Genomic DNA, 12,743 nt, shown 5'->3' with positions numbered 1-12,743 from the left:
CCTCTCTGCCTACTTGTGATCTCTGTCTGTCAAATAAATAAAAAAAATAAAAATTAAAAAGAAAACATTTAAGGAAATTATATTTATTATTTGAATTTTTCCTGAAAATCAAATAAAATATGCTAACCAGTCTCTGGATTGTGGAACAATATGCTTGTCTTCATAAGCTGCCTTATCACAAGTTTTGTGACTTGTGTTTTTGGAGTATGGCTATAGCTGAGATGTTCACCCACTCTGCATTTCCCCTTTCTTCCTTTGGCCATACAATATCTCAATATTAGTTGGGCTCAAACTCCCTTGTGTAATCACTTCATTTTATGTTTCCCCTCAGAAGAAGGTGTTGTCATGTGCCCTGAAAATTCTGGCTAATAGGATGTGAGCAGAAAGGATTTATGCTGTTCCTATATTGCATTCTTAAGGTTAAGGGTTATATTCAATACTTCCTTTTTTCTTTTTATGCATTGTTTGAAGTGCAGAAACTATCACCAGACCCAGAACAGCCATCTTGGTCTATACATTGGAAGCTCAAGATAGTTTGGCAGTACAATTAGATAAAAGAATCTGTCTACCCAGACTTCTAAGGTAAAGGAGATAATAATTTTTCACCTTGTTAAATCACTAGTATTTTGAACCTCTCAGTTATGCTGCTGGACTGATAACCTAAATAATGTGCTCATTTACCCTCTACTTTATAATAATACTCGAAGATTACAAGGAATATTGAAGCTAAATAGAATTGGGATGTTGTCTAAGTCAGAAATTAAATACTTTTGAGTAAACAATGACATTTTCCAAACCAGAAATTTTATATTTTCTATTTATCAGCAGAGTTCGTATGTTTTATCAATAATCATTTGGATCTGGTAGTGAGTTAGAATAATGTTGGATATTCATAGATTGCTGATTTACTGTATTTTGAATTAGGTGATTGGAGTCTGTGTATGGTTAAATATGCAATAATTTCTTAGCTGTTTCAGATGATTAATACTGGAACTGGCTGAAGGTTTCACTCATTGCCTCTGTATACTTGTCTACCAGGATGATAAAGCACTAATAGATTCTTATTACTATCCAGGGGCAAATGTGTTTCTCTTCAGCATTCCTCTGACTATTCTAACATTTTACAATGAATGCCCAAGGCAAAATGAAAGAGTTGGAATATAATAGAGATGAAGCAAAAAGTAAATGACAAGGCAGGGTGCAGATAGATAATTTTTAGATAAAAATTATTCAATATAACTCTTTTCTTCTGGGTTATTAGAGTTTTTCAAATTACTATTTTATAGAATCATAGGTGTTAAAGCTAAAAGGCATGTTGAATAATAATCTATTGCAAACCTCAGCTCCCAAGCAGGTGAGGTATTAATATCCTTGGTCCACACTCTGGTTTATAGAATTTCCCAAAATTACAGAGTAGAAAAGTCAGCATCAGATCTAGATTTCTAGACTTCTGATGTATGAATACTTGTAATTTCTTGATAAAGTAATAATGTAAAGTTAGATTTGGTGATTCGTTTATTTTTATTTATTTATTTACTCAATTCATTACTTCTAAGGATCTAAGGATATAGACTGGGCAACAGATGAGTAGCCAGGGAATGATGATATCATGTGACCAGTATAACAGTGGAGTATATCAAAGTGTAAAGGAAACCTTAATAGAGGCTAGTTCAATTTGAGAAGGTAATTCGTTTGTTTTTTTTTTTTTGAGCATCTAATAATCTTTAGTCATTAATTTGGTTTTCTTATAAACTAATATTTAGATGACAAAAAGAGAAAAACACCTTTGAAAAATGATGTTAGTCATAACAAAAGATTGAAACCATTGGAATTCAATGAATTCCTAGTGGGGTTTCAAATGGTAACAGTCAACAACTATTGGTTCAGTTTTTTCAAAAGACCCCAGCAGCGGTGAGAATGTAGTAATTCAACATATTGGGGTGACTCAGGTGAAGTCCCAGTTTGATCTAAGAACATATCGGAAATTGATGACCATGGGATTTTTAACCTAGATTTAAATATTTATTATTTTTATAAATATTATATAATTATAAATATTTATAAAACCAATTATTAGTTTTCTGTAAAATTTTAATTTTGTAAGTGCTCAAAGAAGTATTTAATATGATCAGGCTTTCCTTTAAGTAAAATTGTTAATCAATTAAATTTTTACATGAAAACATAGTTCTGAACTTATGATTAAGAATAGTTGATATGGGGTTCCTGGGTGGCTCAGTGGGTTAAAGCCTCTGCCTTCTGCTCAGGTCATGATCCCAGGGTCCTGGGATTGAGCCCCGCATTGGGCTCTCTGCTTGGTGGGGAACCTGCTTCCTCCTCTCTCTCTCTGCTTGCCTCTCTGCCTACTTATAATCTCTGTCAAACAAATAAATAAAATCTTAAAAAAAAAAAAGTTGATGTTTCAGATGGGAGAGAAGAGTAAAGAAGAGTAAAGATACTGGAAGTATCTTGTGCAGAGGAAGGGAACCATGAACGTCCATGGTGTGACTGAGAATATGAGCAGCCTAATAATGCAGCTAAGACATTGAATGAATTGGTGGATGTGCTCAATGTGTCAGCAGGGATACTGTGTAGCCCAATTGTGAGTTACCTTGTAATGCAGCTAAGAAATCCTGATTTGTATCCTGTAGGAAATAAAGAAGCAGGAAAGATTTTAAATAAGAAAAAACATGATTAGTCTTTTTTTTTTTTTTTTTAAGATGACCCCTGTTATCTTCAGAGCTGAAGGTTAATTGAAGTGGAGAAATATTTGGGGTATAAATAACATACCAATTTTAGGCATAATACAAAATTTTCCTGAGGTAAGACAGTGCTGATGGAAGGAAAATGACAGGCTTGATAGAATTTCTAAATTAGAATTTACAATTAAATATGGGGGCTAGAAATTGGGGCAACAATGACATTAATAGATATTAAAGGTATGAGATGTGATAGAGATTGAGAAGTGGTAAGAACACATTTCTCTCTGCTAAATATAGATTTCCCAAATTACTTAATCCTTCTGAACCTCAGTGTATTTTTGTAAGTAAGCTAGCAATAAATATCTATCTCAAAGGATTATTAAATTAGATACTATACACTAAGCAACCAGGAATGCCAGCAAAGTGGTAGGTATTGAACAAAAGGTAGTTCTTCTTATTATTGTTATTATTATTATTTTACCATTATTACTATTACAGTGAATTTAGAAATAAGCATGTCACCGGAAATTGGAAATAAAAATCTGAACCTTGGAAGAGAGGTCAGGGAAGTAGATGTCTGTTTGACAGTCATTACTGTAAACTAAAGGTGTAGTTAAAAACACATGATTAGACAGAATTCTAATAGAATTTGTTCTTTAGCTGTTTTCTTGAAAAATAAATTGAGTTTTGTGAATTTTGAATATCCTAAGTTAAATGAATAAGTGCAAGAGACTGTTCGCTATTAGCACTGAGTCTACAGAAACAGTGGAGCTTCTGGATTTGTGCCTATGCCAGAATAAATAAATTTCAGCCTTCAAAGCATTCTCTGAGTAATAAAGTAGGCTGGCTTTGGGCCAAAATTCAAAATATGCAAAGTTTGTCTTACCATGCTGCCATTTCAAATCCATTGCAGGGAGAGGAGAGGGTGGGCTTATAGAATAAGACTTTAAAAAATCCCTAAGGGTTTTTAAGTTTTAGGCATATCATAGTATATTCTATTCTTTCCATCATGTATTTTCATCAATGTAAAATCAAGCTAAATGAATATTTGAAATGGACTTGAAGGAAAAAGGAAATCACAGAAGAGAAACAGTATAGGTAAGCACAGGAAATTGTATAGGAGACTTGACTTTTATAGGGATGGTGGGTACTGATTATTGGTATATAGAACTCAAGTAATTTGTCACAGTGACTGACAGAATCATATCGTTTTTTTAAGATTTTATTTATTTATTTGATAGAGAGAGATCATAAGTAGGCAGAGAGAGGGGGGGAAAGCAGGCTCCCCGCTGAGCAGAGAGCCCGATGCGGGGCTCTATTCCAGGACCCTGAGATCATGACCTGAGCTGAAGGCAGAGGCTTAACCCACTGAGCCACCCAGGCATCCCCAGAATCATATCTTTTTGCGGAAAACAGGCTCAAGTCACTGCTTAAACTTGAGATTCTGGTGAACTCAAGATATGATCTCCAACAACATTTCCAGCATATCTGAGGTACATACTGGACACTACAGACAAATGAATCTCTCTTTCCATTCTTAAAAGGAAAAATCACCAGCATCATCAGCATTATCAATGTAATCATAGTCCCAGGCACTTACAAGACACCATGGTTGCGTCAGATCCTCTTTTAGTTACTGTTCAATTCTTATTTGGTTCGACAGCACCCTTATGGGGTAGGCACTACTGACAGCTCTGTTTTACAGAAGAGGAACCCAAGGTCTAGAGAGTTCACAGAACATTCCCACGGTCACACAGGAAAATTCCTCCATTTAGTTGGCCATCATTCCCATGGACCCAAAGCATCTTATGACTATCTAGGGTGAGTAATCTTTTTATCTGTTGGGAGAGGCAGTGCTACAGAGTAGTTAAAGAGGACTGCTGAAGTCCTGACTGACCCACAAGCGAAAATGGATCATGTTCTGACTAGCTCTTGGCCTTGGCAGATATATGTAACCATTTTGAACCTGAATTTCTTTACCTACAAAATAAAGACAAGGGTAAAGGAGAAAATGGAAAGTGTGTTGTCATTTCAAATGTCCCGAAGTGGACCTATGTGGAAATCCCCTAAGCAAGGGGAGATGGCCCCAGTGTTTTTATAGCAAGAATTCCCAGACCCAGAAGACCCAAATATGGTCATTATATAGAAACAACTCACTGAGTAGCAGCACTATTTTTGTAGATGACTGTAGAAGTTCTTCCTAAGAGATAATATAGCCGGCCTGTGATGGCAGTGAGTCCATAGTTCCATGATTCTCTAAACTAATTAATGTCTCAATGTATATAAAAGCTTCCAAGACCACCAAACTTCAGGGGCATTTCTTTGAGATATGAGACAGACAATGGGGAGACTTGTTCGTTCACTAGCACTGTTATCTGGTTTATGTATTTTACCTTGTTTATGAGATGACTTCCGAGAATACAAAGTTAAAATAATGAACGAAGTTGCCAAGGAGTGTTTTCACTCACAGTTGGATTTGAAAAACTTTGTGTGTTTTAACCTAGCTCAGTATATCAAGCACTTAGGACTCTACTTTTTAGTATATATCGATAATGGCTATAATATTTTAGGAGAGGAGGGACTTTAGAAGACTTTTCAGACTATATTATCTCTGCACCTGCCTAATATAATCAGGGTGCCCCTACTTAGGAGGTGGGTTCCAATAAATAGTAAGCAACACTGTATTTGTTTTTATGGATTATACTTAAACTTTTCTTGGTTTGAAACTTCAGTCTGAAATTAAGGACCCTTAGCTCTTTCAACACTCTCCAGTAAACTAATGGACTACTATAAATATCTACTGTACTATCATCAAATCAAGTTGAAGCCAGTTGAGTATATCTTTTTCTTTCCTACAAATATAATTTAATCAGTCACTTATTTTTCTTGTTTTTGTCTGCTGGACTTGTGATCACCAAGATAGTATTATGATTTTTTTTTTACATTCCATCTATAAAATGAGACTTTCAATTGACTATAGATTTGAAAACATTTAAATATTTACCTCATCATTTTGTATTTTCTCCAAAAACTCCCTGAAATTAGTAAACATTTTGATTTGGAGGAATTGAGAAACAGGGTTAAATTATTTGCAAAAACTTCAGTAAATTAGAGAAACAATTCACAAAGTGAGGTAAACCAAATCAATCCTAAATGAATTTAAATTCATTTTTACAAATATTACTAGATCGTGATTCTAAAAATTAACTGGTATGCCATTAATGGAATCATTGCATTTCAGTATTTTCGCTAAATATTTTGGCATATTTAAATCTACTTGGACTACTTTAATCCTAATTGCAAACCTGCCTGGGTTATATATGAATTCAGATTGTGAGCCTCAATCTAATCAAAACTGTAAGCTTAGTTAAAACCTGATCTTTTGTTTGTTTGTTTGTTTGTTTGTTTTTATAAAAACTAACACTATTTATGGATCATTTTAGCCTAGTATTAGTCTGATATAGAATGTTTATTCTATCTCCTCTAATTCTGAATATATCTTCTGTATATTAACAGAGATATGGAAACAAAGAGCCTGAATTTTCCCTTGAAAGAATGATCCACTGTAGGGGGAAGGAGGGTCTCATAATGACTTACCTACAAGCTTTTCACACACTCATTTACAAAGTATCTGACATCTAGAGCTATAAGATAATTAATTAGTTTTCTCAATAATTTCTTATTGAAGCATATTTTTTGTCAGATACTCTATTAGACATTGCTTTCAAGGAGATTAATGTCACACTGTTTGATGATTGTAGTTTAGCTTGTTTAACTTCGTTTAATGCTTTGGAGATGTATTCATATTGTTGAATCTATCTGTTCTTTTCTATTTCTGACTATTATTTGCTTGTTTGAATATTATGCAATTTTTTATTCATTCATTAGTCAAAGGATATTGGGCTGCTTTTAGTTTTTCTGATTATAAATAATGGCTATAAACATTTGCACCCGTGTCTTTGTGCAGATGTGTGCTTCCTCCTTTGGGATAAATTTCTAGGAACGAACTAGCTGTGGTAACATGGGTGACAGCATATGGTTGAAGATATCTCAATATATAAGAAACTGCTAAGTTTGTTTCTAAACTTACTGTACCGTTTTGCATTTCTATCAGCAGTGTACCAAAGTTTCAATTTCTCCACACGCTTGTGAACACATGTTACTGACAGTCTTTTTAATGCTAGCTAATCCGGTCTTTATAAAATAACATCTTTTTTTTTAATTAAAAGATTCTATTTATTTATTTGACAGACATCACAAGTAGGCAGAGAGGCAGGCAGAGAGAGAGGGATAAGCAGGCTCCCTGCTGAGCGGAGAGCCCAATGCGGGGCTTGATCCCAGGACCCTGGGATCATGACCTGAGCTGAAGGCAGAGGCTTTAACCCACTGAGCCACCCAGGGGCCCCGTAAAGTAACCTCTTACTGTCATTTCAATTAACGTAGCTGTAGTGGTTAATAATGTTAAGCATTTTTCATGTATTTATTGTTATCTATGTAACTTCTTTAGGTGAAATTATGTTTATTTTATTCTGCTCACTGTTTAAACTGGGTTGCTCATCTTTGTTTTATTACATTAGAAGTTCTCTATATTCTGGTTGAAAGTTTTTCATACGAAATGTCATTTGCAAATATTTCCTCCCAGTCTGAGTCTTGTTTTCTCATTAACCTGAATGTCTGTCAAGGAACAGCCCTTCAACATGATGTTATAGTTGAATTTATCATGGTTTTCTTTTATGTTTCATGCTTTTATTTGTATCATATATAAAAATATTTGCATATCTGAAAGTTATAAATATTTGCCCTACTTTTTCTTCTAAAAGCTTTATAGTTTGAGCTCTTACATCTAACTCTATGATCAACTTAAAATTAATGTTTGTATGCAAGGTACGGTATTGCTTGCAAATGTGTCCAGCTACATTTTCATTGTACTTTTCCTTTATGGGATATCCAAGTTTTTGCAACAGTGGCTTCTTGTCCATCATTAATTTTGGGAAATTTTTGTCCATAGGTCTTCAAATATATCTTCTATTTCTCCAAATATATCTTCTCCTCTTTACCTTTGGGACTCCAAATGCATAGATACTGGATTCCTTAATATTGTCCCACAGCTCTTTTTTGTTCTATTTTGCTTTGGTTTGTTTACTTGTTTGATTTTTTTTTCTCTTTGTTTCAGTTTGTATATCTAGTTTTCATTGTTTAAATTCATCAGTTCTTCACCTAGTTGTTTTCATTCTGGTGAACAGTGCATTAAAGGAATTCTTCGCCCACAATATTATGGGTTTTTAAAAATTATTATTGGTAGCATACCTAGCAGACCTTTAAAAAATAGGTTCAGTTGCTGCTCTAAAACTTCTTATCTGTTCATGGGGAATTTCCTCTTTTCACACTATATTCTTAATTTTTTAATCTTTTTTTAAAAGTATTTATTTATTTGACAGACAGAGATCACAAGTAGGCAGAGAGGCAGGTAGAGAGAGAGAGGGGGAAGCAGGCTCCCCTCTGAGCAGAGAGCCCAATGCGGGGCTTGATCCCAGGACCCTGAGATCATGACCTGAGCCGAAGGCAGAGACCCAACCCACTGAACCACCCAGGTGCCCCCACACTATATCCTCTAAAAACAAATCGTAATTATTTATAATCCCAGTTTAATTATTCCATGATTAGGACCATTTCTGGCTCTAGTTCTGTGAATTCCTTCATCTCTTGACAGTAGTCAGCAGAGCTGCATCCAAGGATGTGTTGCTCTTTTTTCTCTTTCTTGTGTCCTATAATTTTTCACTTATGCTGGACATCATACGCAGAAAAACAATAGAACCTGAGGTATAATATTTTTCCTTGGCAATGAACACTCCTCTTCTTCCCTTAGGCTGTTGATATGATGGACTGAACCAATGCATACATTGGTTTGTCTGGCTTTTGTTATTGTTGAGTTTTTTGTTATTGTTGCTGGGCTATCTTCAGGGCTCCACAATCTTTTTTTTTTTTTTTTAAAGATTTTATTTATTTATTTGACAGAGAGAGATCACAAGTAGGCAGAGAGGCAGGCAGAGAGAGAGAGGGAAGCAGGCTCCCTGCTGAGCAGAGAGCCTGATGCGGGGACTCGATCCCAGGACCCTGAGATCGTGACCTGAGCCGAAGGCAGCGGCTTAACCCACTGAGCCACCCAGGCGCCCCATTGTGCTCCACAATCTTTAAATTCTTCCAACATTGGGCAACGGCTCTTCTGTGCTTAGTGTGTGGTCTGGAGAAACAGAGTTGTTTTTTTTGTTTGTTTTTTTCAGTGTCTCTGAACCTTCTTTAGTGTGTGGCAGGTTATTGCCTTCTCAAAGCTTCTGCTTTTCTCTCTTCTGACAAATAAGCTCTGCCATATATTGTTGGTAGTATAGTTTTATTTTGAAATATACCTTCTATTTCATATTGTATTATTTCTATAAATTTTTCAGTAATATATTTAAAATATGTCCTAGCTTTCTATCTTGCTTCTATGTTTTTCTTCTTGCACTGCTATGATATCTGAATAATCTCACCATCTACGTGTTTGAAAACTACAGTGCACAAACATGAAAACAATACACTGTGCTCTTTAGAAGCGGTGAGGCAGCTGCACATGTATTGGTTACTATGAAGTGAAAACAGCACGTTGTAGAGCAGTGTATCTATGTCACCCTATTTTTGTGAACAAAATTGATCTTTGTGTTTACATATGCATAGACTATCTCTGAAAGACTGCAGGGGAAACAGAAACAGCAACCCTTGGAAAGGGAATCTGATAGGTACAGAAGTTAGAAGACTTATGTTTCACATCACATGTTTTGATAGCTTAACTATTTTACCATTTGTAAATATTACATAGTCAAAATTAGCAAAAGACAATAACGTAAGCAGAAAAATTGCGTGTTTGAATCCTAATACCGCCTTGCGTTATTTATGTAAATAAATACTTCATCTAGGTCTATAGAAAGTGTGTCTTAAATCATTCCTAAAATATCTCCAAGGCCCAAAGTTTTTAGGTAATAGTCAGGAACTTCTGGCCAGATGTGTGGTTCACAACTCTGGATACACATTAGCATAACCCAGACACCTTTTCTAAAAATGCCCAGGCTCTGTATCGGAATCTTGATTAAATTACTATTGCACATGCACCATGCACTAATCATTTTTTATTCAACATTCTTTTTTACTTCTTTTTGGGGGTATAAATAGAGAAAACTTCAAAAGCAAATATAAAGAGTTTAATAAATAATAATAAGGAAGTACATGCGTGTGTGGCCCCAGTCAAGAAATAGAACATTGGTGGCCTTTCCAAACAAGATTCTCCCTCTCTCTCTTTTCCTTCCAGCCACCACCTCCAATGACTATCCAGATTTTTGGATTAATTATTCCTTGCTTTTTCTTTACAGTTGTGCCACTTAAAAATATAATTTTTCATTCCTAAAATACAATTAGGTTTTATTTGGCATTGAATCTCAGAAAAAGAGAATCCTACTGTATTCTTTTAGGTCTTTTTTTTTTTTATTGTGTTATGTTAGTCACCATAAAATATATCTTTCATTTTTGATATGATGTTCCAAGACTCATTGTTTATGTACAGCACCCAGTGCTCCATGCAATCCATGCCCTCCTTAATACCCACCACCAGGCTCACCCATTGCCCCTCCTCCTCCCCTCTAAAACCCTCAGTTTGTTTCTCAGAGCCCACAGTCTCTCATGCTTTGTCTCCCCCTCCAGTTTCCTCTAATTCACTTTTCTTTTCCTTCTCCTAATGTCCTCCATATTATTCCTTATGTTCCACAAGTAAGTGAAACCATATGATAACTGACTTTCTCTGCTTGACTTATTTCACTCAGCATAATCTCCTCCATTCCCGTCCATGTTGATAAAAAAGTTGGGTGTTCATCCTTTCTGATAGCTAAGTAATATTCCATTTTAGGTCTTAATACTTTCAGTATAATTTATATTTGATTCATCTCTGTTAGGAGGTAGAGGACAGACAGTAAAGTATCCCCCAAACTGAGAAAGAACTTTGAGACTGGAAAAATGAAACCGGTTACTCCATACAGTTTACACTTTTTTTTTTCAAGGTATAAACAGTGGGAGATCAGATGGAGGCTGATCCATGACACCAGTATAGCTAGCTCCACAAAATCAGACTTTAGTCCACAGATCTTGTGGAGGAAGGGGACGTGCAGAAGGGCACTATAGTGAAATCAAAGGGTTCACATGCACCTAAGGGCTTGCATGCACCTAATTAATAGTTAATCTTTAATTAGCTCTGGTGGCACCAGAGAGAAAGGCTTTCTTATTTCTAATAGATTCACAGGAGGCCAAAACAAGCTTCCTCCATCCAGCCTTGGTGGGCATTTCTTTTTTTTTTTTTTTTTTTTTTTTTTTTTTAGATTTTATTCATTTATTTGTCAGAGAGAGAGGAGCGAGAGTGAGCACAGGTAGACAGAGTGGCACACAGAAGCAGAGGGAGAAGCAGGCTTCCTGCCAAGCAAGGAGCCCGATGTGGGACTCGATCCCAGGACGCTGGGATCATGACCTGAGCTGAAGGCAGCTGCTTAACCAACTGAGCCACCCAGGCATCCTGGTGGGCATTTCTAATGTATGTATATTAATCTCCAAGAGGCCAGAACATATAACCCCAAGAGAGGTCACTGGGTGAGCATGAACAAATGCAGGGTCAAAGATAAAATCAATACAATCTTTTTATAAAAGTAACTGTATCTACATTCAGTTTTCATTACTGTATTGTACTGTACTGAATGATGATGGATATATGGATTATTTGTTGCTTGGGGTTATTACAGACAGAGCTTTTGTAAATTTTCTCACATATTTATCCCTGTGTTTATGTGTAACATTTTTTTTTCTGGAATTTATGTCTAGGGATGGACTTGTTAAATGAAAGTTATGCATATGGGAAATTTTACTTATTTTTTCAAATGATTGTTTTAATGTACACTCCCACCAGCAGTGTATGGGAATGAGCATTGATCCATAACTTTGCCAACTCTTGACACGGTTAGGTTATTTTCTTAAAAATTTTTGTGGATGTACAATGGTAAAATATAGTGCAAATATATGTAAAGTTGGATATAACAGAATTGCTGATTGTCTCTGGAGCCCTGAACTACCACTTTGAAAATTTTTAATTTAAAAATAGATGACAGTTTCAAAAGTACATTAAAAGGATTACTTACCATGACCAAGTGGGATTTATTCCAGGGCTGTAAGGTTGGTTCAACATCCACAAATCAATCAATGTGATACAATAGATTAATAAAAGAAAGAACAAGAACCATATGATACTCTCAGTAGATGCTGAAAAAGCATTTGACAAAGTACAGCATCCCTTCCTGATCAAAACTCTTCAAAGTGTACGGATAGAGGGCACATCCCTCAATATTATCAAAGCCATCTATGAAAAACCCACCGCAAATATCATTCTCAATGGAGAAAAACTGAAAGCTTTTCCACTAAGGTCAGGAACACGGCAGGGATGTCCATTATCACCACTGCTATTCAACATAGTACTAGAAGTCCTAGCCTCAGCAATTGGACAACAAAAGGAAATTAAAGGCATCCAAATCAGCAAAGAAGTCAAACTATCACTCTTCGCAGATGATATGATACTATATGTGGAAAACCCAAAAGACTCCACTCCAAAACTGCTAGAACTTTTACAGGAATTCAGTAAAGTGTCAGGATATAAAATCAATGCACAGAAATCAGTTGCATTTCTCTACACCAACAACAAGACAGAAGAAAGAGAAATTAAGGAGTCAATCCCATTTACAATTGCACCCAAAACTATAAGATACCTAGGAATAAACCTAACCAAAGAGGCTAAGAATCTATACTCAAAAAACTATAAAGTACTCATGAAAGAAATTGAGGAAGACACAAAGAAATGGAAAAATGTTCCATGCTCGTGGATTGGAAGAACAAATATTGTGAAAATGTCTACCTAAAGCAATCTACACATTTAATGCAATTCCTATCAAAGTCTCATCCATTTTTTTCAAAGAAATGGAACAAATA

This window comes from Enhydra lutris, unplaced genomic scaffold (genome assembly GCF_002288905.1).
Source record: "Enhydra lutris kenyoni isolate GAN:26980312 unplaced genomic scaffold, ASM228890v2 scaffoldscaffold37, whole genome shotgun sequence".
Classification (NCBI taxonomy): Eukaryota; Metazoa; Chordata; class Mammalia; order Carnivora; family Mustelidae; genus Enhydra; species Enhydra lutris.
Note: the sequence above shows the minus strand (reverse complement) of the source record.